Consider the following 23,642-nt stretch of genomic DNA (forward strand, 5'->3'; position numbering starts at 1 on the left):
TATAAACCGCCCTTCTCCCGAGGGACTCGGGGCGGTGTACAGAGTAAGGTAGGTATACAGATTGAACAATAGTGAAAACAATAGTAAAAACAAACTGGGACCCCAATTAGAGCTATCAGGCCAGGCCAGACTGCTGGAACAGGTAAGTTTTTAAGTCGCGCCGGAAGGTGCGGAGGTCGGGGGCCATCCGGATTTCGGTTGGCAAGCAGTTCCAGAGGGCTGGCACACCCACTGAGAATGCCCTCCCCCTGGGGGCCACCAGCCGACATTCCTTGAGCGGTGGCACCCTGAGGAGGCCCTCTCTGTGGGAGCGCACAGGACGGTGGGGTGCTGACATTGGCAGAAGGTGCTCCCGTAGGTAGTCCGGACCCATGCCAAGTAGGGCTTTGTATGTCATTGTTAGCACCTTGAACTTCACACGGAAGGCAACCGGAAGCCAGTGCAGTGCACGGAGGAGAGGTGTGATATGGGAGTATCGGGAGGCTCCCAGGATTCATGTTTTAGAATTTTCAAAATATTTAGAAGGAACAGGTTGAGGAAAGCTCTAGTTAATTAAAAATAATATCTTAATCAGTATAACGAGTTTGCTCAAAAACAAGGAAAAACACAAACTTCAAATTTTGTAGACCTTGTAGGAAGGGTTCCATGTTAGTCTACGGAAGCAGAAATCTAATAGGATTTTCTGGCTCACTTTGTGAGCATATACTGGCTCATAAAAGCTTGTGCCTTTTAATAAAATATGTAAGTCAGAAAAGTTAACACGAGGGTCTTAATTTCATAGATTAATTCATGATCTACAATATTCAAAGCCTTTTCATTTTACTTAATGCAATTTTAAAAAAATGTATTTTGTTTTAACAGAAGTCAATAAGTATAGGCAAAGGTTTAATCAGACAACAGCTGTATGTTTTGTATGGCTATGGGGCAGAGTATCATAAGTTAATGATGAATCCTTGCAATGGGTGAAGAACTTTGTCTGGTCCTCCACTTCCAAATTAATATACAGATTTATATTTTCTGAACAAATGCACAGATTAAAACACCATGTCTGGAATCATGTACTCTTTTATTATATTAATACAATATTTGGCTGGGGAAAAAGCCCACACACAAATCCATAAAATATAAAAAAGTTCCTTATAAAAATAAAAGTGAACAGTGATATTTTGTTTTATATTGTTTTGATTTGATTCCAAAAAATGTAAGTACAGACCGAAACAGACTTATGAATGAAATGATGAAAAAATAACAGCACAGAATACCTTCATTCATCCATCCTCCTTCAATAAGGATGAAGCAGATGAACTCTGTTCTAGCAATGGGGCGACAGGCAACAGTAGAAAGAGTGAGGACAGATGCTCACTGTCAGGTCACATAGGCCAGTGGTGTTGGACTTATGAGCCTGATTGTGCCATGGGCATGATTGTCACTTCTGGCCTAGGTAACTGGACTGTTTCTCTCTGTGCTATACTGACATTAATTTGTTGCGGATCTACTTTGGGATAGAAACATCACTACATTTTCTAAGGTAGAAAAATCATTTTTTTCTTATTTCTAGATCTAGAACAAGAGCCTAAAAACAGATTTAAGATAGATGTTAGGTATATAGAGAAGACGACTCTGGCCCCATGTCCCTCCTTATGGTATTGGGGCTCAGCGCAGTCATAATCCTGTATCTAAAAGTGAAGAGAAAAGCAAAAAATATTAGGGTTGGAGCACCAGAATGAATAAGGCAATAGCTTAAAGTAATCTCCCTGTATTGTATTCCTACCTTTTTATTTCCTTGCACACTGCAATAACCAGAATACAAGGCAGAGACATTTCACTTTAGCCCTCCTCCCTAAATTAATGTGTTCATTTAAATAACTGAATGAAGTATGAGACATTTCTTCCCCATCCTCTTTTCTATTTAAGCTTTGACAAGAATGAATGACATGGTTATTATTTAAAGAGTAAGATTGCACCGGGCTTTGTTACCTAATTTTCATGACAAAGATTGCAGTTGACGTTTAATACCCAATATCTTTCAGGGAAAAAGTGAAGGGCTCCACCACTCTGACCTTTTCCACATTCTCTCTTTCTCTAATTGGTTCATCCATTTCACTCTTGCTGCATATTAGAGTCCCACTGATCAATCAAATTAGATATTACAATGTAATATCATGGGGCAGCACAATTTTCAAAGGGCTTCATCAACTGTTTAGAATCTTAAATCCTAGCCCACACTAAATAGCTATTAGTCTGTTCATTAATTTCTTCTCCAGCCCCAAACACCCAGGTCTGTTCATGTTTTATCTCTTGTGCTAGATAATGGCCTGCTGGGAAAGCATAACACCACTGCAAAAGTGCAAGCACTTAAATCCACTTCAACATCCACTGGGATGGTGTTGTGCTCTACTGAAAACTGGGGGATTAAAAGCATTCCTATTCTTGTCCACTATCTGTATCTCAAAGATATATTCCCACTGATAGAAAGTTATTAGGGGATGCTTTTAAAAAGAGCTGGTTCTGTCCTCTTCCCCCTCTCTGTGGCTCTACTATTGATTCAATAGATCAATGACCTTTAATAAACCTACATCTAACATGTGCTCTTTTTTTGTGCACTACTGTGACCCAAATAATTATTTGCCATTTTATGGCAATACTGTCGCTATGGTTTCCACTCAGTGTAGAACAGATCCAGACCTTTATAAACAATGTGCATACCTTTCCAGAGCAGAAAGAATGTGCTAAAAGGTCATCTGATATTCTATGAAGTGTTCTGAAAATGAAATTGTTCAGTATAAAAGAGACTAGATGAAACGAATGGTAAAACCACCAAAGGAAAGCTACCTTTCCAGACTGATGATGATGATTAAAGCAGTCTGACACATTCTATTCCAAAGAACTGAGAAGGGAGCATATGTTTTCATAACAAAAGCCACAAAGAGGAAGCAGATATATGCAATTAATTTATCATTCATTGACTATACAAGGAATGAAAAAGTTGAAATAAAAAAAATATAAAATGCTGTTCAGACCTTTTCACTATTTTTAGGAGTAATGCTGCTGGGAAAATGGGTGGGGCGTTAAATCCTCCTTTGTGGTCACACAGATATACAACCAGGCACTGATCTCAGTTTCTAACTATTCATGGGTTCTGCAAATCTTTTCTGAATCCAATCTGGGTTGGTCACCAGAGGGTTTTGTCTTCCGAGCTTTGGGGCTTGTGCTGGAGCCCATCTTCAGGAAACTTCTCTCTAGCAGAGTGTGAGCTGTTCTGTGTGTGGCATTTATAGTGCCTGTTGTATGCGGCTTTCTAGATATTGATTGGTGTGTGTTAACAGCTGGCTTTTAAGTCATTAGCTGTTGTTTGCTTGTGCTGCCTAGCCCTTTTCTGTTTCTATCTAAAGAACTTATTTTTCTTAAGAAAAGTAAATCAGGAATTATTTTTTCTCAGGTAAACTGTTTGATGAGAACCAGTTTGGTGTGGTGGTTAAGGCACCAGGCTAGAAGCTGGGAGACCATGAGGTCTATAGCCACCTCCGACACGAAGTCAGTTTGGTGATCTTGGCCCAATCATAATTCTTCAGCCCTGGGAAGCAGGCAATGGCAAATCATTTGTAAAAAAAAAAACCTTGCCCCAAAACTGCAGGGACAAGTATCAAAAACTAAAAATATATTACAGTATGTATTTTCTCTTTACACAGATATGGTCTGATGTGAGAGGTACATTGTAGTTATGTCACTTGACTTGCTATTGACCCATCTGAAGCTACTTGACTTGCTTATTTTTTTACTGTCATAATCTTCTCTTGGTTTGTGGCATGTTATGGTTTGGATAGTACAGCTTACAGGGTGTGGGCATGTTTTTGGCAAGACCACCTAGACAGTGCATTAAAGCATATAATCTTCACTGCTGTCAATTAATTGTAAAAGAATGACAGAATTTGCTGCCCATCATGCAGTGATTTGTGCTGGAATCTGACACTGATGTATAATCATAACTAGTCATAAACTCTTTTTATAAGTTCCTTTCAAAAGTTTGTTTCATGCATGTACTTGAACAGAATAATTGAAAAATATGAAAGACAGATGGGGTATTTCCTCACCCAGATTATTCTTTATTTGTGATTAGTCCAAGCATGTTCTACTGTTGGGTAGATAACATGTACCAACTAGTCTTGGAATGCTTTGCCTCTGAAAAACAAGGACCTTTAACTTTCTGATCTTCATATTAATTGTCAGCATATGCCTCTTATTGTCACACTATAGGAGAACTTTAAACACACTCAGAGTTTATATTTACTGTCAGAAACTACAGTAAGTTTTTGTATTCCTTCATTCCAGGAGAAGAGGAAGTTTGCCTGTCTTCAACTAATTCATATCTAGCATCAAAATTATTTAATTCAAGGCTGACAGAATTTCTTTGTGGCATGCTGTACTTTTATACAACGAGTGTATTAAATGTTGTATAGTGCAGGGCTTTTCAACCAGTGGTATGGGTACCACCTGTGGTACGTTGGCACCTGGCAGGTGGTACGTGACCATCCTAGAAAAGTGGTAGCGGGGGAGGGGAATGAGCTGAACCAGTGGCAGCATTGCTCAGGCCTGATTGAGACATGGCTAGAGCTGCAGGGCTGTCAGGGCTCAGCGGAAGCGACAGGATCAGCGACAGGCTCCAGCTGGAGCTCGGTGCTGATCCTGGTGCTTCTGCTGAGCCCTGAAGAAGCACCAATCAGCTGGAATGTTGCAGCATCTCCAGGGTCTTGTGATTTACATTCACATGCTTGGCAACTGATTCATATTTTTGATGGTCACAGTGTCCCAGGGTCATGTGAAGTGACCAAAACCTGCTGCAACCCACCCTACCCCTACTGCCAATCCTCAACAGAAATGCTCACAACAATGAAAACCTCGGACAGGAAGAAGAGCGCCGCCGGTTGGGCAGGCAGACAGGTGTCTTGCTCAGCTGTAGCTTGGGGGGCACTTTTTCCAGTGCCATTATAACTTCAAAAAGTCACTAAGTGAACTGTTGTAAGTCGAGGACTACCTGTACTTCATCACTTTTTTCCTTTTTTTTTTTTTTTTTGGTCATCAAGTTTTGCTAGGCAACTGGTGGTACTCGGATGTTGCCATATCCTAAAAGTGGTACAATGGGTGAAAATGTTTCTGCTGTTGAGATACTATTAATCAGATACCACCATATTTTCTTACTTTTTAGTCAACTGTTGCTTTTCTACATTGTTTTTTTAATACAAGTTTTATTTTTTTTTAATTTTGCATCCAGGTATTTATGAAGCAATGCAGTGGTTGGGTAGTTCAAAGTAAACAATAGCAAATAACAAAATCATTTGTAGATAGCTCAAGTTACGTCAACAAAAATTCCCTCTCCAATTCCCTTAGTTACAATAACATAATCAAATTAATACATTCTAATTGTGACACAATCAATTAGAACAATTTTCAATATATTTTCACTTATACATTTCCATGTCCTGTTTTTGAATTTTACCTAATTGCAATATAGTATTCCAAAGTAGCCTGTAGTATATAAAAGAAAACTTAATTTTCGGGTAACCCCGATTTTCCCCATTTCATTATATAGTAATTATCCTGTCTAAAGTACATACATTGTTCATTTCAGTGCATTCTTATTTTATACATATATTTTGTTTATCATCTTAATAGTTCACCAATTATTGAAAGAATATCTTTTGTTGTCTCCTTCCAAATTCGATAATATAAATCAATTCTAATAGCTAACTTTCATTTCCCTTAGAAGTTCCCTTTTCTACATTGTTAAGGAAGTACATACTGTATATTATACTTTTGCTCAGGGAAACTTATATTGTTGCTTGGAATCATACTTTACCCAGATGCAAATCTTCATCAACTGGATTTCATTTCTTACCATTAGCAATTAGTACATTTACAGGATTAAGTCTGATTAGCTGTACTGATATAGAAATAGTATGGCCAGCAAAGTAGAAGACAGGACATCAGATTTCAATGCTTCATTTAGAACGAAGAAAAGTGTGTTGGTTTATTACACTACTTTCCCTGTATTTGTCAGTCTCCTGCATCCTTACTCCACCTACATACCCTAGAAGTACAATTACCCAGCAGGTAATCCATGTCAATTTTCCCAACAATCTTAGATCTAGCTACACAGTCATGCTGTCTAGTAGTGTTTTCTTGTAAATTTTATCATTCCCATCATTCAAAATCTGAGATATGTACAAATAGGGTATGAAAGTCGAAGTAGGCAAACCAACTAGAGAAGAGTCCTAAAATTAGCCCAACCCTTAGCTGCTGCATGATTGGTGGATGTTTTCCTTGAGCCTGATCATTTGCTGAAAGATGATGGCAACAAAGAAGAAAATTATAAGTAATTGGGACAGATATAGTAGACAGAACAAGGGATTGGCAATGTGGACAGCAAATTTTATACCAGCATTGTTTCAGCTCACTAGGGGATGAATAGACTGAGTTTTAATTCAAATAATTAGGAAAGGCCCTTACTGATCACCAAGTCTACATTGGCATAGGTGGGCCCTCCAAAGCTCTTGAGCCAAATCTTTCCAGGAGAAAAGCAAGCTTTGAATATGCAAGGCAAGCCATTATAAAATTTAAGGCACCTACTTCAAAGAAGTTGCAGATCTGTGTGAAAGAATAGTATCTCTATATCGTGCACACAATATAAAGTTTATACTTCAAGAAGAGATCAAATTGCCAACATACGCTGGATCATGGAGAAAGCTAGGGAGTTCCAGAAAAACATGTACTTCTGCTTCATTGACTATGCTAAAGCCTTTGATTGTGTGGATCATAACAAACTGTGGCAAGTCCTTAAAGAGATGGGTGTATCAGACCATCTTATTTGTCTCTTGAGAAACCTATATGCGGGCCAAGAAGCAACAGTGAGAACTGGACATGGAACCACTGATTGGTTCAAAATTGGGAAAGGAGTCCAGCAAGGCTGTATACTGTCGCCTTGCCTATTTAACTTATATGCAGAGCACATCATGAGAAAGGCAGGGCTAGATGAATCAAAAGTTGGAATTAAGATTGCTGGAAGAAATATCAACAACCTAAGATATGCAGATGATACCACTCTAATGGCAGAAAGTGAAGAGGAACTGAAGACTCTCTTGTTGCGAGTGAAGAAGGAGAGTGCAAAAGTTGGGTTGAAACTAAACATTAAGAAAACCAAAATCATGGCATCCGGCCCTCTCAATTCCTGGAAAATAGATGGGGAAGAAATGGAGGTAGTGACAGATTTTATTTTCCTGGGCTCCAAGATCACTGCAGATGGGGACTGTAGCCAAGAAATTAAAAGACGCTTGCTCCTGGGGAGGAAAGCCATGGCAAATCTAGACAGCACACTAAAAAGCAGAGACATCACCCTGTCAACAAAAGTGTGTATAGTCAAGGCTATGGTCTTCCCAGTTGCAATGTATGGCAGTGAAAGTTGGACCATAAGAAAGGCCGAGCGCCAAAGAATTGAAGCCTTTGAACTATGGTGCTGGAGAAGACTCCTGCGAGTTCCTTAGACTGCAAGGCGATCAAACCGGTCAGTCCTAGAGGAGATCAACCCTGACTGCTCTTTAGAAGGCCAGATCCTGAAGCTAAAACTCAAATACTTTGGCCACCTAATGAGAAGGAAGGACTCACTGGAGAAGAGCCTAATGCTGGGAAAGATTGAGGGCAAGAGAAGAAGGGGACGACAGAGAATGAGGTGGCTGGATGGAGTCACTGAAGCAGTAGGTGTGAGCTTAAATGGACTCCAGAACATGGTAGAGGGCAGGAAGGCCTGGAGGAACGTTGTCCATAGGGTCGCGATGGGTTGGACACGACTTCGCAACTAACAACAACAACAACTTCAAGAATAAATTATATATCTAGTTATAGAGTTGACATGTCATTTCTGGTATTAATCTCTATGCATAGGATGTTCAAGGTAGACTGTGCGTAGAGATTGCACAGAAAGAGTGTAATAGTCCATCAGTTTTTTAATGTTCCCTCTATAATGACCTATGAAATGACTTGTGAAAATGAGGATACTGCACTACCAAAGTAGATCAGTTTGCTGGTATTTTCCTCATATTAATCTCTAAAAAAATATTTTGGAAGAAACACAGAGGAGCCTGAGTTCTCTTCATAATGTCTCATCAGGAAGAGGAAGATGAATCAGGGTGGTACTGGAAGCTACCAAACCATGTAAATCAAGCTCCAATACATGGATTAGAGAAGAATCAACATCCCAAGTTCCAAGTCCTCAAATTCCAGATTCCTCAGGACAATCCCTAAATTCACAGAAACAAGGTATCAGCTTCAGGATGAATATTAAAACATGAAAAGGTTGTAAATTGTAGGGGGGGGGGAAATTGTGGAAATAATTTTCCACAATTACTCCTAAGCTGAATTGGAATATTGAGACTTTTCAGTGAAAAGCTTTCCACTTAAAAGCAACCTAACTTGTAACTGGTTGCTTAACAACTGATCAAAGTTACAACAGACTCGAAAAAAGTTATTAACAACCTTTCCACAAAGCCACAACTGTTTTACCATTCCCACAGTCATAAGATCACCTTTGGGTACCGTAGTTTCCGGCGTATAAGACTACTTTTTAACCCATGAAAATCTTCTCAAAAGTCAGGGGTCGTCTTATACGCCGGGTGCTGAAAATTTAGGGACAGGGCTGGCTGGAAGACCTGGAGTGGATGTCCCATTTAGTCTGCGCAGGGAAAGTGGGGCCAATTGGAGAAGAAGCTGCAGTCTGTGATTTTTTACAGGCTGGGGTCTGGGCGTCTTTTCTTCTAAAGTTGAAGAGCAGCTGTAGTATATCCCAACTTGAAAGGCAGGTGGGGAAGGCAGCAGCGAGAGCAGCGGCTTTGCTCTAAGGACACTTTGACTCAGGAACTGGGCGGGCTGGCTGGAAAACCTGGAGCGGATCTCCCATTTGGTCTTTTTTTTTAAAATCCCATTTATATCCTGCCCTTCTCCGAAGACTCAGGGTGGCTTACAATTTAAAGCACAAATCAATGTGCTTAGCAATAGCCTTCATTCTGTGTATATGCCAGTTTATTAGGGCTTTCACCCCCCCCCCAAGCAGCATTATTACAAAGTCAGCTTAATTGCCCCCAACAATCTGGGTCCTCTTTTTACCTACCTTGGAAGGATGGAAAGCTGAGTCAACCTTGAGCCTGGTGGGATGCGAACCTGCACTAATTGCAGGCAGCTTGTGTTACTTAAGGCTCTGCGCAGGGAAAGCTTTGGAGTGAATTAGGAAAAGTGAAAAAGTGAATTAGGAAAATAGGGAATGGTTGCTGGAATCAGGGGCTGCCACAAAGAAGAGGGAGTCAAGCTATTCTCCAAAGCACCTGAAAGCAGGACAAGAAGTAATGGATGGAAACTAATCAAGGAGAGAAGCAACCTAGAACTAAGGAGAAACTTTCTGACAGTTAGAACAATTAACCAGTGGAACAACCTGCCTCCAGAAGTGGTGAATGCTCCAACACTGGAAGTTTTTAAGAAGAGACTGGACAGCCATTTGTCTGATATGGTATAGGGTTTCCTGGCTTAGCAGGGGGCTGGACTAGATGACCTCCAAGGTCCCCTCCAACTACTAATTATTATTATTATTATTATTATTATTATTATTATTATTATTATTATTATTATTATTATTATAGTTTAATCCACTTGCACTGTTTTATGTTTACATGTTTGATGACAAACAGCCTTATGTTTATAAGTGACAGTTTTCCTACTAAGCACCTGCATGTCATAAGCATTTGAATTAAAATTACCATATTAAAATCAAATCTGATGTTTTTTAATTTTTATTTGGTGTGCGTTGGAAGAGGGGTAGTCTTATACGACGAGTATAGCCCAAAGCCTATAATTTAACAGGAAATGTAGGGGGTCGTCTTATACGCCCAGTCGTCTTATACGCCGGAAAATACGGTACTTGGCAACTGATTCACATTTGCAAGGGGTTGCAGTGTCCTGCTGTCACATGATCATGTTTTGTATTTTTTTAACCATTTTCTGGTAAAAAAAATGCCTATTGAATAAGCTGAATTCAAAAATAAGGCCATATGATTCACTTAACAATTACACGATTCACTTAATGACCATGGTATATCATTTAATGACCATTGTAAAATGGCATTAAAATTGAATTCAGTCACATGATGAGTCAACTTGCAACCACAATCACAACAACTGACCAAAATTCCAGGCTCAATTGCGTTCTAAGTCTAGGACTACCTGTGGTGAAAATAATATATCCTTTATATCTTTTTTTCTACATACCATCTGACTGTTTTCCTAGACTTTGAATTAATTTCAAAATCTATTTTATCTATTTTATTCCTGTTAAGGATAATACCTTGATCAACTTATGAGCCTGTATTTTCCTGGATTGCCATTTATTTTTCTGTGTGATTTGCAAACATTTTATTCTAACTGACTACTCAATATCTTGACTATCCTGTTTTTAACCTATTGGTTAAACATTCTGAAAAACATCCTGACTGTACAATTATGGATTTTTTTTCCTTTACTCTTTTGAACTACCTGCCTGGAACAAAACATTTGCCATATATTACATGTTTCTGAATTAAATTCAGTTCATTTCTGAGAACTATAACAATATGTAGGAAATTGCTTTCTACATCTTGACTCAGGCAACAGAATGACCACATGAGGGCCCAAATATAAAAATGGTCATTGGGCAATGACAAAAATCAGACTTGTTTCCAAGACCCATAAATTCATTGTTCTTTCCAACCGTTCAGTACTTTGTTAATAAATAACATTAGCTAAGGCTTGCTGCTCTCTAAGATATAATGCAAGCAAGAGGTAAAGGGGGAGAAGGGAAAATATGTGTGCATGTAGACTCAAACATACAAAGACAAACAAAATATTTTGGAATGAATACAAGATCTAAGCACTGACAAGAACTAGGTCACTGGTTCTGAGCCAGGGAAAACATGCACAAGTTAAAATTAAAGTAGCAGAAATATGTTCATATTACTTCATCTGAATATCTAGCATGTTCAGACAGCAAAATGTTCTGTCTTCTTGGAAAGTTATTGTGGGAAAGGAAGATGTTGTCTGAGCCATTTCCACAATCTAATTAGTGCTATTTGAATATGATGCCGTGTGTCTTTATCAGTGCTTTTTTTGTAAAAGAAAAAGGTGCCAGAACTCACACATGTCATACAACCCACCTTGCCTACCCTACAAGGTTCCATCCAAAAAAGGTGCCGGAACTCCGTTCTGAGCGTTCTATGACAAAAAAGCCCTGGTCTTTATACTTTATATTTCAAAGCTAATTTGTTAGTTGAAGCTAATTTGTGCCATAGGCTGATACTGAAATTATGTTAAACCTGATAAAGTCTGCCCCCAAATATTTTAAGTTTTTAAATAGGTCTGGAGATTAACTAGAATATAACCCTGCTGCCATATACTCAAGAGTATCTCACTGAGTATAAATATACAGGGTGGGGATGGGGGGTGGGGGGGTGGAAGCTTCCTATCATTCCTAATTTCTGATTCTAATTTCTAGAATTACTGCTCTCTCTAGTCCAAACAATATGGTAAGCAGTGGCGTAGCGTGGGTTGTCAGCACCCGGGGCAAGGCAAGTAATTTGCGCCCCCTAACCCGTGGATTTTAGCACTCGAGTCTCTTCCACTAGCTCAGGAATTCTGGGAGTTGAAGTCCATGAGTCATAAAAGAGCCAAGGTTGCCTAACCTTGAGTTAGGTTGAGTTAGGTTCAAGGCAAAAAAGGGTCTCTGGAGAAGAGGGAAAATGCTAGTTTAAAACTGAAACAAGGCAACTTTAAGGTGCCTCAGCTGTGATTTAGGATGAGACAAAGAGAGGACATGGCATTGAAAATGGTTAATGGGGCATGTTTGTTCCACTCTTAGTGGATGTCAAGATAAACCCCACGAGAGAATGACCTTACAACAGATGTGAATAGGCTTGGACTACGTTTGTAGATTGAGTGCATACATCACATGGAGCGATGATGGGCTTCATCAAGATTTATGATCCCACAATTGGCTAGTTTTCTCCATCTTGTCCTAAACCCTGGATACCAACCACGGTTTATGGCTTAGCATGTGGTGTGGGGTGACCCAACATGTTAGGCAACAAACAATGACTTCCAACTTACAATGCCTCAGCTTCCCAAGGTTATTCCAAAGCCGGAAAAGCCAACCAACCCACCCTGCAGCTTTGCCTGCTTAGGCTGAACCCCAGGAGTTCATACTTGCTGTGGCGCCTGACCTATTTTCTGCCGTTGCTTTCTATGCTCCGCCCACTCGCTCGCTCCTCCGACCCTCGGTGAAGCAGAATCGTCCCCCTCCGGCGAGCTTAATGGGATTTGTTTCCTGAGCCCTGGCATCTGGGTTACTTAATAAATCAGGATTCACTTAACCACGTCTGAACGTGTTATGGGGATGTTTACAAACCCACCCACCCCATTTTTTCCAACTGGAATATAAATTCCCCGGGTGGTGAAGTGCGCGTGGGGTCTCTGCAGGAATAATAATAATAATAATAATTAAACAAAAATTCACCCCTTCCCTTAACAAAGGTTTATTCTCGAACGACTAATTCCTGTTTCACTTTTCGACGCTGCTATCCTACGCCTCTTCTTATGAGAAAGAAGCTCCGATTGAACTCCGTGGGGGTCCTCTTCGGGAGACCGAGCACAGCACATTTTCGCCGCGCCATCTCGAGGCGCGCTCTTTGCTCCTCTTTGACCTAAAAGCCACTATTATCTCTGCTTTCTGTGGCTGCCTGGCTGTTTTCAAAGCCGAAGAGCCCGCCAGCCAAAATTAGAGACTCTCCGAGAGGGAAGAATTCACTGCTGCAAAATATGAAAGGAACTGCGCCCGCCCTTCCTCCCCACCCCTTCCTCCACCTCCTCCTCCTCCATAATGGAAACCCTTTGCTGAGGGGGGGGGTTGAGAGAGAGAGAGTGGGTTTGTTGGTTTGGTTGTCGTCCGTCTTTAATTAGATAATCAAAAGACAAAAGGGGCTTCCGGACGTGGCGAGCCAGGGCGGGGGGGGGGAAGAAGAGAAAGCGCTCTTCTGCTCTGCAAGCGCGGCGGTCAGAGTTTACGGCAGCCCCCACGCCCCCCCCACTCCTTCCCCCCCCCAGCCGAAGCTTGCTCGCTGTCTGAGTTGCAGAAAACTCCGGCTTTGGGCGCCCCCCCAGATGTTGCGCCCGGTGCGGCCGGCCCCCCTGCACCCCCCACGCTACGCCACTGATGGTAAGTAGTGAGATTGAGAACTGTACTCTGAACAAGCTGGAGGGTTACACATTGTCTTTATTAGTTACGTATTTGGAGTAATCCTTAATCCCTGTTCAGCACTATAAAATTCATATTATGTATCATTGGAGATGAGAAAGTAATTATTTGGACATAGTAACTGAAATGTTTTCTGTATCTGGATTAGAACAAAAGAAGTAATGTGAATGCAGTTGTAAGTAGTTTTTTCTTGAAGGGAGAATCCGAAATATATATTTATATTTATATTTATAAAATTTTTATACCGCCCTTCTGCCGAAGGACTCAGGGTGGTGTACAGGGCAATAAATATCAAAATATACATACAAAAGTTAAAAAAGAATTAAATAATTATGCCCAATATAAAACGATGATTAAAACAATGTTAAAACCAAATCCAAACCCCAACCCCATCAGACCAGGCCGGATTGTTCAAATAAATAAGTTTTTAGATCGCGTCGGAAAGAGCGAAGGTCGGGGGCCGTCCGGAGCTCAACCGGCAAGCGGTTCCATAGGTCTGGTGCACCCGCAGAAAACATCCTCCCCCTGGGGGCCACCAATCGACATTCTCTGATCGGAGGCACCCTGAAGAGGCCTACTCTGTGGGAGCGCACTGGACGGAGGGAGGTTGACGCCGGCAGCAGGTGCTGCCGTAGGTAATCCAGACCCATGCCATGTAGGGCTTTAAAGGTCATTACCAGCACCTTGAATCTTACCCGGAGGGCGACTGGCAGCCAATGCAGCTCACGGAGCAGAGGTGTAACATGGGAGTATCGGGAGACCCCCAACACAACTCTCGCGGCTGCATTCTGCACCAGCTGAAGCCTCCGAGTGGTCCTCAAGGGCAGCCCCATGTAGAGAGTGTTGCAGTAGTCCAAACAAGAGGTCACGAGCGCATGAGTGACTGTACACAAGATAGGGCCGCAACTGGCGCACCATGTGAACCTGGGCGAAGGCCCCCCTAGTCACAGCTCCTATATGGTCCTAAATACTATCTTTCAAAACAGTATTCTTCCTATACTTCAATAGGTTCTGATTAGGAAAGAATTTACAGTCAACCTAAAATAGGGACAGAATACCTGTAGCTTTTTTGGCATATTGGAAAGAGGGATCTAAAAGAATCTATTTTAATCTTCTCAAAATATTGTTTTACTTTTTTATCAGAATATCACTCTTCTATCAAAAGTTTACAATGTAGTTTTAGCTGGCTCCTTTTCTTGCTTTTTTAAAATTTTCAGATTGTCATATAAGTCCCCTCCCCCCATCGCAATTATGCTGGTTGTATGAAAATTGGTGTTGAGAAGATGTTTACATCTCTTAGGCAGGCTTTGCAATCACAATTACTCTGTGTGAAGGAAAAATAATTCTGTTGAGAATATCTATGAGCTCTCTGGGGTACCTTTAAGGTGTTAGGGAATTCTACGACATGTTCCTCAGGGCCTTTGGGATCTCAATGAGCTGAGGTATGGAACTATTTTGGAAACAATCTGACACATGCAGAAAAAATTACAAGACCTGTGGGGAAATGGAATAATTTCCTCATCATTTCTAGTCCCATTAAGAAAGCATTTGTTTATTTGATTTTATTTGCTTCATTTGTATGCTGGCCAGTCTCAAAAACTCTAGGTAACTATCAATTTAATCATAAAATAAAATTGCATTCACAAAGAAAAAAAGAAAAAAAATAACTCCAAATATATATTAAAATATCAAACTCAAAATGAAAAACCAGAAAATAGAACTCATGCACTCACAAACTCCACCTTCAATCTATTTACCTGTGCTAGACAGAACAGATAATTTTTGATAACTTTCATAAAACTTAGAAGGAATGGAGATGACTGAATATCCACAGAAAGAGAGTTTTGTGGAGGAAGAATCAAAAAGTCTAGGAGGCAGCATCGTAAGGAGTGAGCTGGTCCTATTCAATCTGTTCAGACAAGCAGATAAACAGAGGAAAAAGTAGTCCCTTAACCACATCCAAGCCTATGTAGGCAACCTTATTATTATTAGTTTTTTTTACAAATTGTATTGATTTTCTAATATTACATTTAGATATTTGAAAACCAGCATGGTGGCTGGGTAGTAGTAATTCAATTACATACAAATATCATTAGTACAGATTTCAGATTGCTACCATAAACATTTCCTCTCTTTTTCCCTTCATACGTACTGTCTCTGAATTTAAAGACAAGTTTTATCCTATCAATCACATAAAAAATAACTTTCTTACATATATCCTTAGTTTTTAGTTTACACATATTCTAGTTGTTTTAACATATAATCTTTTAGACAATCAATGACCTAATAAATTTTTCAATTTTAATTTCCACTAACATTTAGATTTAACGTTTGATATTTATCATTCCCAAAATTTTTAATATACTCCCAATTCATCTATCACCATTCCTCACAAAATCTAATATTCAAAATACACATCCCATTTACTTAACTTCTCACCCTCTATGTCAACAAATTAAGGATACAATATGATATCCTTCCTTTTTGCTAATTTTCAGTTGTTGTTTTTTAAGTAGTAATCAAAATTTCTTTTTTATTTCAGTATTTAATACTTCCTCTCTTCCTCTTTGTATCTGCTATCTCTTGCTTAAAGTGATAATTTTCATTTTTAATGGTCCATATAGACCTATTTATTACTTTCAACAATAAGTTTTTAGCTTATCTACATTATTCACCTTTACATGACCTTTATGCACAAACCAATATTCAAATTAGCTATTAGTATTTATACTGCTAAATTTTAATGACCAATTTTTTTTAATCTCAGTTCATAACAATGTCTTGTGTTCAACATGCACATCTTATCTATTTAAGTACATTCTGTTTTAGATTTCAATAAGATGGTCAGAACTCCATTCTTCTTGAGTCTTATTCTGGCTTTTTTCCTTGCCAAATCATCTTCTATGTCCTTGTTTTTGGGTCATCGAACCAATCTTCTTGTAATATCATGTATATTAATTGATGTTGGCAAAACCATCCGGTCGCCATTTGTTTGAGAGGACTTGTAGGTCTAGTGGGTCGTCTCTTTATTCTTCCACATCGACATGGTTGTTCTGAATTGTTTGCCTTCTCACCCAACTGTTCTTTTTCTAGATCCTCTAGTTCTTTCTGTGTTGTATAAGAAACCATTTCCTTTTTCCAAGTTGTCGATATCTTTTCTGGAGTTTCAAATATCAATATTTGTTGAATTGTAGATTCTTCTGTCATAGTATTTGAAAGTTTCATTTTTTCTATTGTATTTTGTATAGATGGTTCTTTAGTTATGGTCAAAGTTTGGGCTTTCATATCTGGGCTGTCTTCTTGTTCCTTCACATAGCCTCTTAGTATTTCATTGGTAGTGGTAAGAGTTTGAATTAGTGTTTTCAACATAGCGAGAGTTTGTTGATCTTCATCTATAAAGAAATTTTTTTCCTGGCCTTTTTCCATATTGATATTTTAAACTAAAGGCTTTACACTTAGAAAATCCAAGAGAGAGATTTTTTTTTCTAGTTAGGGAACACAGAACCTTTCACAGCTGTTGTTTCAGAGCTCTCAAAGTTATGTATCTTATCTATTTCCCTCAGCAGTCAGCCAGGCCCCTTTTAAGTTTCCCTTTGAGTCCCAAAGTTACCTTAATCTTTTCAGGTTTTTTTTTCATAAGAAGAAACCCAGATTTCCAACAGAAGTAAATAATGAAAAATAAAAAATAAAAAATCTTTCAATCCACATGCTTTGAGAAGTAAGATTCCAACTGGGATTCAGTTACTTTTTCAACATTTAAAATGCCCCTGGGTATTTAGTTACCACTCTTTCTGGAGGAAGGGCTGAAATCCCCCTTCCCTCATCACAGGGGGAAAATGCTTAGCAGCTTAAGGAGGTACAGAAAGTAATTAGGGTATAAAAGAGGTAGATCTCACCCAGTCTCTTCTGCCCTGCTTTAAGAGTTGCCTGGTGGAAAATGTGACCAGCTGTTCACAGCCTAGGGATGAGCCATAATGGCCGGTCCTTTCGTCTGCTGGTTTGGAGGGATCGCCAGGTCTAATGGGAGAGTTGCAGCTCTCCCGCAATCCAGCGAGCACCCCTTTTCAGGGGCCCCCAGAGATGCAAAACTGGACAGGGGAGAGAGAGAAAGTCTCCCAGCCGTCCATAGTAGCTGCATGGTAAACCAGAAGTCCCGCAGCCTTATTATTATTGTTGTTGTTGTTATCTTTTATCACACAGTCAGCCAGGTGTTCAGACTGGATTTGGCATCTTTTGTATTATTATAATTATTTAAATTTAATTAATTAACAGTCCCAATGATTGTGACAACCAGTACTTTTAATCACAACAAGAACCAATAGGCAATGAGCACAGATCCCTAAGCATCAGGACCACCTGTGTATATTGAGATACATCCACCACTATACAGGCCTCTGCAGTCCATATTAGCTATAGCTTCTGAATGTTCTTCAATGATAGCCCAATATAAAGTGCATTTCAATAATCAAAATGGAAAGTTATTAAGGATGAGTGACTGTGAGGAGGACTTCCTGATCAAAGAATGTCCAGCATTGGTATGCAAGATATAATTGATGCACAATTTCTCCTAGCTGCAGCTTCCTCCTACTCATTAAGAAGCTGTGACTCTTCAGGGATGCCTTGACTGCAAACACTTCTGAAAACAGGAATACAACTCTATTCAGGGTCAAAGATTCTCTAGAATTATACGTCCACCAACTGAAAGCTACTTCAGCTTGGGGGGATTCAGTTGAATATGTGCCTCCCCATCCAGTTGACAGCCTCCAGGCACTTCTAGTACATTGCCTATTTGTTTCAGGACCAAGATTTATAACTTACCAGTATATTAATGCTTATGTCATGGTTTTGACAGATGAAACTCTTCAAAGAACTTCAAGGCATTGTTTACCTAACATTGAATGTTCTTGCTTTGACAGCTTAACCTTGCTCTAATAAATGACCTCCCCAGCATACAGTAGATATCTTTTGGAAAATTTCTCCCACTGCCCTGGCATGAAAACTACTGCAGAACATTTTCCCTTTCCCCAACATCTTTTGGAGATGGTCCAAGAAGGATATATGATCAAAGACTGCAAAAGCCACTGAGAAATCAAGTAGGATCAAGAAGGTCCTCTCGAAAATTTATCCACAAATTCAACTTAAGTGCGACAACCAGGCCTGAAACCTGACTGCCAAAGATCCAAATAATTCAGTTTCTCTGGGGCTTCTGGAATTGCAGAACCATCCCCTCTATAATATTTTCTTAATTACAGACTGGCTTAAAATTATTCAAATCAGACTGAGCCAGGGCTTCTTGAGCCATGGATGCCTCAGAAACTCTTTCTGAGAAAACAAATATCCATGTTACAATCCCAAAGGTGCTTTTTCCAAAAGGCAAAATTGACTTTCTTGGTTTTTTTCCTTTAAAAATGTTTCACTTCTTATCCAAGAAGTTTCTTGGATTAGAAGTGAAATGTTTTCAAAGAAAAAAAAAACAAGAAAGTCCAGTTACCTTTTGGAAAAGGCACCTTTGGGACAACCATGACCTGGATGATTGAGAATCATCCATTTTACAAAGAAGCATTGACTACTGCCCAAACCCAGCTTCCTACTGCCATACAGGAGACTTTACCCAGGGATGTGTGGCGAGATCCAAGCAGCAAGTGGCAGAGGTTACACTACAAAGCACACTGTCTATTTCTACAGGACTCACAGATCACTCTGCAAACAACACTCATCTTTATTTATGTTTGTGTTTCCACAAATAGTCCCATTGCAGCACAACAGGAAGTTAAAAAAAATCAAGGCTAATTCACTGACTTTAAATTGACTTCTGCCAATCTATAATATCTCAGAAACCAGTCAATGTACGTGAATATGTTATAAAAAATTAAATTAATTGGTGAACTTTGGTAATTCAACAGCAAATATCATCTGGCCTTGTTATTCGTAATTTGTTCTCAATTGGAATAGTACAGTTCAGATGAAACCATTAATTTTTTTTTTAAAAAAGCTACTGTAAATATGACCTCCTGCTTGACTCATCATGACGTATCTGTTTTTACTACCACAGCCATATAATACTTGACCAAGGTGTTTTTTTTCTTTTAATTTGGGCAGTTCTGCAAAATAAAATGCTGTTCAATTTTGCTAGAACAATAGCATTTATAAATTGTTTCACTTCATATTTAGTAGTAAACTCCATACAATTCAACTCCATACAATTCAGCCCTGAGGACTCTTTTTAAAGAAGTTTCATTCATTCTAAAAGGTTAGGGAGTGGTTTCTAGGGAACATAAAGAGAATAGTATAATAGTTAAAGCAGTAAACTAGAGAATTTCAGAGTCAAATCTCCATTCAAGCCATGAAAATTTCTGAGTGATCCTCATCAGGCATTCTCCTGGAACCAAACCAATCTTGCAGAATCAACAAGAAGATAAAAGGAGAAGTTCTGTATGCTGCCTTGAACTGCTTGGGTTTAGCAGTCTAGCCAAGTCATCACATTTCAATCATTAATGATCCAATAGGAGGGAATCAAATCTTTATTAAACCTTAGGTAGTAGATCTTAGGTAGGTTATCAACCAAGAGCTCTTTGGATAATTAAATAATTTCTGATCTCTGTGAAATCTTCCTTCCTTCTTTCCTTCCTTCCTTCCTTCCTTCCTTCCTTCCTTCCTTCCTTCCTTCCTTCCTTCCTTTCTTCCTTCCTTCCTTCCTTCCTTCCTTCCTTCCTTCCTTCCTTCCTTCCTTCCTTCCTTCCTTCCTTGTATTTCGCATTTATTTTACAGTATTTATAATTTGCTTCAACTCCAAAAGATTTTGGGCAGTTAAGAACAAAAAATGTAAAATTTGATTCAATAAAATTAAAAGCAAAAATAGGAACAATATAGGTAAAACCAACAATAACTAAGGGCCATCCATAATTAGCCAGGATGAGTGGGCTGGCTTTTCTTCAGGGATTAAAAAGAGAAGATGGCAATCGTATGATCTGTGCATTGCTGTAAGACTGATAGAAGGTTCCTCATGAGTTTATTCTCTTAGGAAATTAGATCTCTAGCCTGCGTTCATTTTCGTATTTAGAACCAGAAATGTCCATGGTAAGCATCTTTCTGTCATATGTCAACTGACCTGATTGTATTCACAATGTACATTGTTTGCAACTGACAACTTCAACACTCTTTTTTCAGCCATGAGACCAGAGTCACCTCCCATGATATCTCATCTAATTTAATTTTTATTGTTTTTGTTAAATAAAAATAATTTAGAAGGTGACATCCCAGAAACAAAAGAACCACTATTCTGATTCTCCATTATTTATAAAAAATATCTCTGAGCACTCTGTAGGCACCAGTTTTTAGAGTGTTTCTTTAAAAAGGGATAAGTACAGGTATGTGTATTTTATTCATAGATAAATTATTGAATTTGTATGTAAAATTAACTGCTGCATATAGCCATTATAAATTTACTTTATATCCTAAAATGCATTTGTCTGTTATGGTTAACAGCAGCAGCTATATAGGATATTTTCTAATCTGATCATGATATCTTTCATAGTGAAAGTAAATATGTTGTTAAATATGATCCCTATCTGAAAATTCATATTTGAATTTCTCAGGCTGCATTATTCATTCTGCATTCTTATGCATGCATTTTAAATACTTCTCACACATGCAATTGGCCTATTGTGGCTCCCTAAAAAGTGGAATTTATCTCCATTGTGTCTTGCATGTGAGTTTCCAGGATGCAAGTGATGACCACTGTGTGACACAAAACATTAGACTCATAGGGCCTTAATCTGATCTAGCTTGTGTTTTTATGTTTGTTTATGCTGCTCAGCTGGTATTGATACCAAATCAAAAATTGACTTTCTGAAGGTTTCATTTAAACACAGTCCATATTTCAAAAGCCTATAAACTAGCCTTTATGAATTTCTAAAACATTTATGCTTGAATAACCCCTGTATTGACCTGTATTCGTGGTCAATATTCTAGTTGTACATGAAATGTATTGATTTTGTCAGCCTTTATGTCCGGAAGAAGTCTAAGCTGTGCAGAAACTAAATGTGTTATTCAGAACTTTGTACACTCTACAGAAGGTTCACAGATAGAATAATTATTTTATTCTGCTCTGTATATGGCAGAAGACTTGGCTACAGTAGTTCACAGAAATATACATTACATGCTCCAGGTTAAAATCCTCAGCCTTTTTGTTTTTTCTGATTTATGTTTATATTTCATGGCAAGGATCATGGTGTTCATTAGTCACACTTCTGTGACTGTCCTGAATAATATTCCATTGAATGTCATCTATTTTTCAGAGGGAAAGACCTCAGTATGGCAGATTTTAAAAAGTTGATATTGGAAAAGAAGAACTCAAGCTATGGTGGGAATGAGCAGCATCAAAAATATTAAATGTATCCTAGGAAACATGGAATGCAAGTTCAGCAATAAACATACAGCTTTATATTACATGTATATTATATCATTATCCTGTCAGTGAAAACCTGTCTATACTTTTTTCTCAGCATGTATAAACAAAATACTGCCTGAAGACAAATAGGGGCTGATGGGCCATCTCTCAGATGGCATAATTTTGAGTGCTTCTGAAAAGTACTTGGCAGACTTCACTGCATAGCAAAAATATAACCTGAAAGCAGTCTAAATGTAAATCCAGGTGTGCATCAGTGTATCAGTGACAACTGAAGACTTCGATGAACATAAAACAGTCTCCTCCACTTATTATGTTAACATTGGGGCAACCAATGTTAACAACCAATCTCACTGATGGTTCAGGTTTACATACCCAATTGTAAAAATAGTGTGCATTTGCATCAAATATCATTTCACTTATTCTTACAGGAGTCTCACACTAACCTATAAAAATGCTGAAATCTCAAATGAATTGGTGATCTTATGAAGCTAAACACTTCCTTTAAACAGAATTTTTCAACCCTATTGAAAGATGTTGGTATCCCTCTCATTTGCTGTCACTATGTGATTAAAATTTGATTAATGCTGTCTTCAGGAAAAATGCCTGTATAATCATTGAACAAACTCACCAAAGGGGAGTGGTAGTCTTGGGTGGTTCAGTGCTGCAGTTAAGCAACAATTTGTGTGTGTGTGTTTATGCGTGCATGCCCATGTGTGCCTTTGAGTCAGTGTTGACTCCTGGCAACCACCTAGACAAGTCATGTATTTTTCTTGCTAAGATTTCAGGTGGTTTGCCATTGCTTATTTCCTAGAGCTGAGACTATTGGCTTTGTGCCTAAGATGGGACTAGAACTCATGGTCTCCTGGTTTCTAGCCTGATGCCTTATCACTAACTACACTAAAGTGGCCCTGAAAGTAACTTCAGCCCATGCTTCTCCTAAATGTAGGAAACACTAGCAGTGATAATGTACCTAGTTTGGATAATGAAATATCTGCACAAAAACAATCAAGCTCAGAGCGCACTAAGGACCTTTCATTTCAACCCTAAGCTACAAATATTCTCCTTTGTTGTTTCCTAAATGTATATAATGTTTACTGTTGTTTATGGCCATGAGTATTTCTTCCAAATGTGGTAAGTACTGTGTCCCATTCACTCAACCAGTTGTTGAATTTTTGTCCCCTTCTACAGACCCTTCCCTGATGGCACAATTCTAATGATATAGCCTTCCTCATATCACTCTCTTTAGTTGAACAATCTCTTTAAAAATACAGCCAAAATAAACCTTAGGTTTTTGTGCAATCGGAAACTTCCATTCCTGAGAAACAAAACTATGTGTAGAATGCAGCTGCTATTATCTTTGTTTGGGATGGGGGTAAATATGTCATTTTCAGTTTCTCTTTGCAAATCTCTCAAGTGTAGTTTCTCTTAGCTTCCACTTTGTGACTGCTCTGATTTTTTTTTAAAAAAAGTTTGCATTGAGATGAGCCATTTTTATAATATGCATTTTTATCTGCAATGTTAGCTACTGGATAGAGTTTTCCCTTGTAATACATCTCTGTATATTATTTTCATGAAGATCTGCAGTTATACAATTTCCTAATATACTCTTTATTAAATATTTTTAAAGAACCGTATTTCCTATTTGAGAGAATTGTGAATTGTGAATTTTGAATAATAATTATATTTTGGTATGTGTACTTCTCTAAACATTCAAAATTAGGTAAATTAATATATAAATCTAAACAAATTCAGTTTTTCCTCATTTCTAAAGTTTGCTTTTTTGTTCTTTCTGAAACAGTTCTACTTCTCAACTGAACTCACCGCTGATAAAGTAGAGAAGGGGCGACTTAAATCTTTCTTCTTTTCTTCAAATCACTTACTTTGAAAAATTTCTCCATTCTACATAGTCATTGAAAT

The sequence above is a fragment of the Vipera ursinii genome (assembly GCF_947247035.1).
Source record: "Vipera ursinii genome assembly, chromosome: 6".
In the NCBI taxonomy this organism is placed as follows: Eukaryota; Metazoa; Chordata; class Lepidosauria; order Squamata; family Viperidae; genus Vipera; species Vipera ursinii.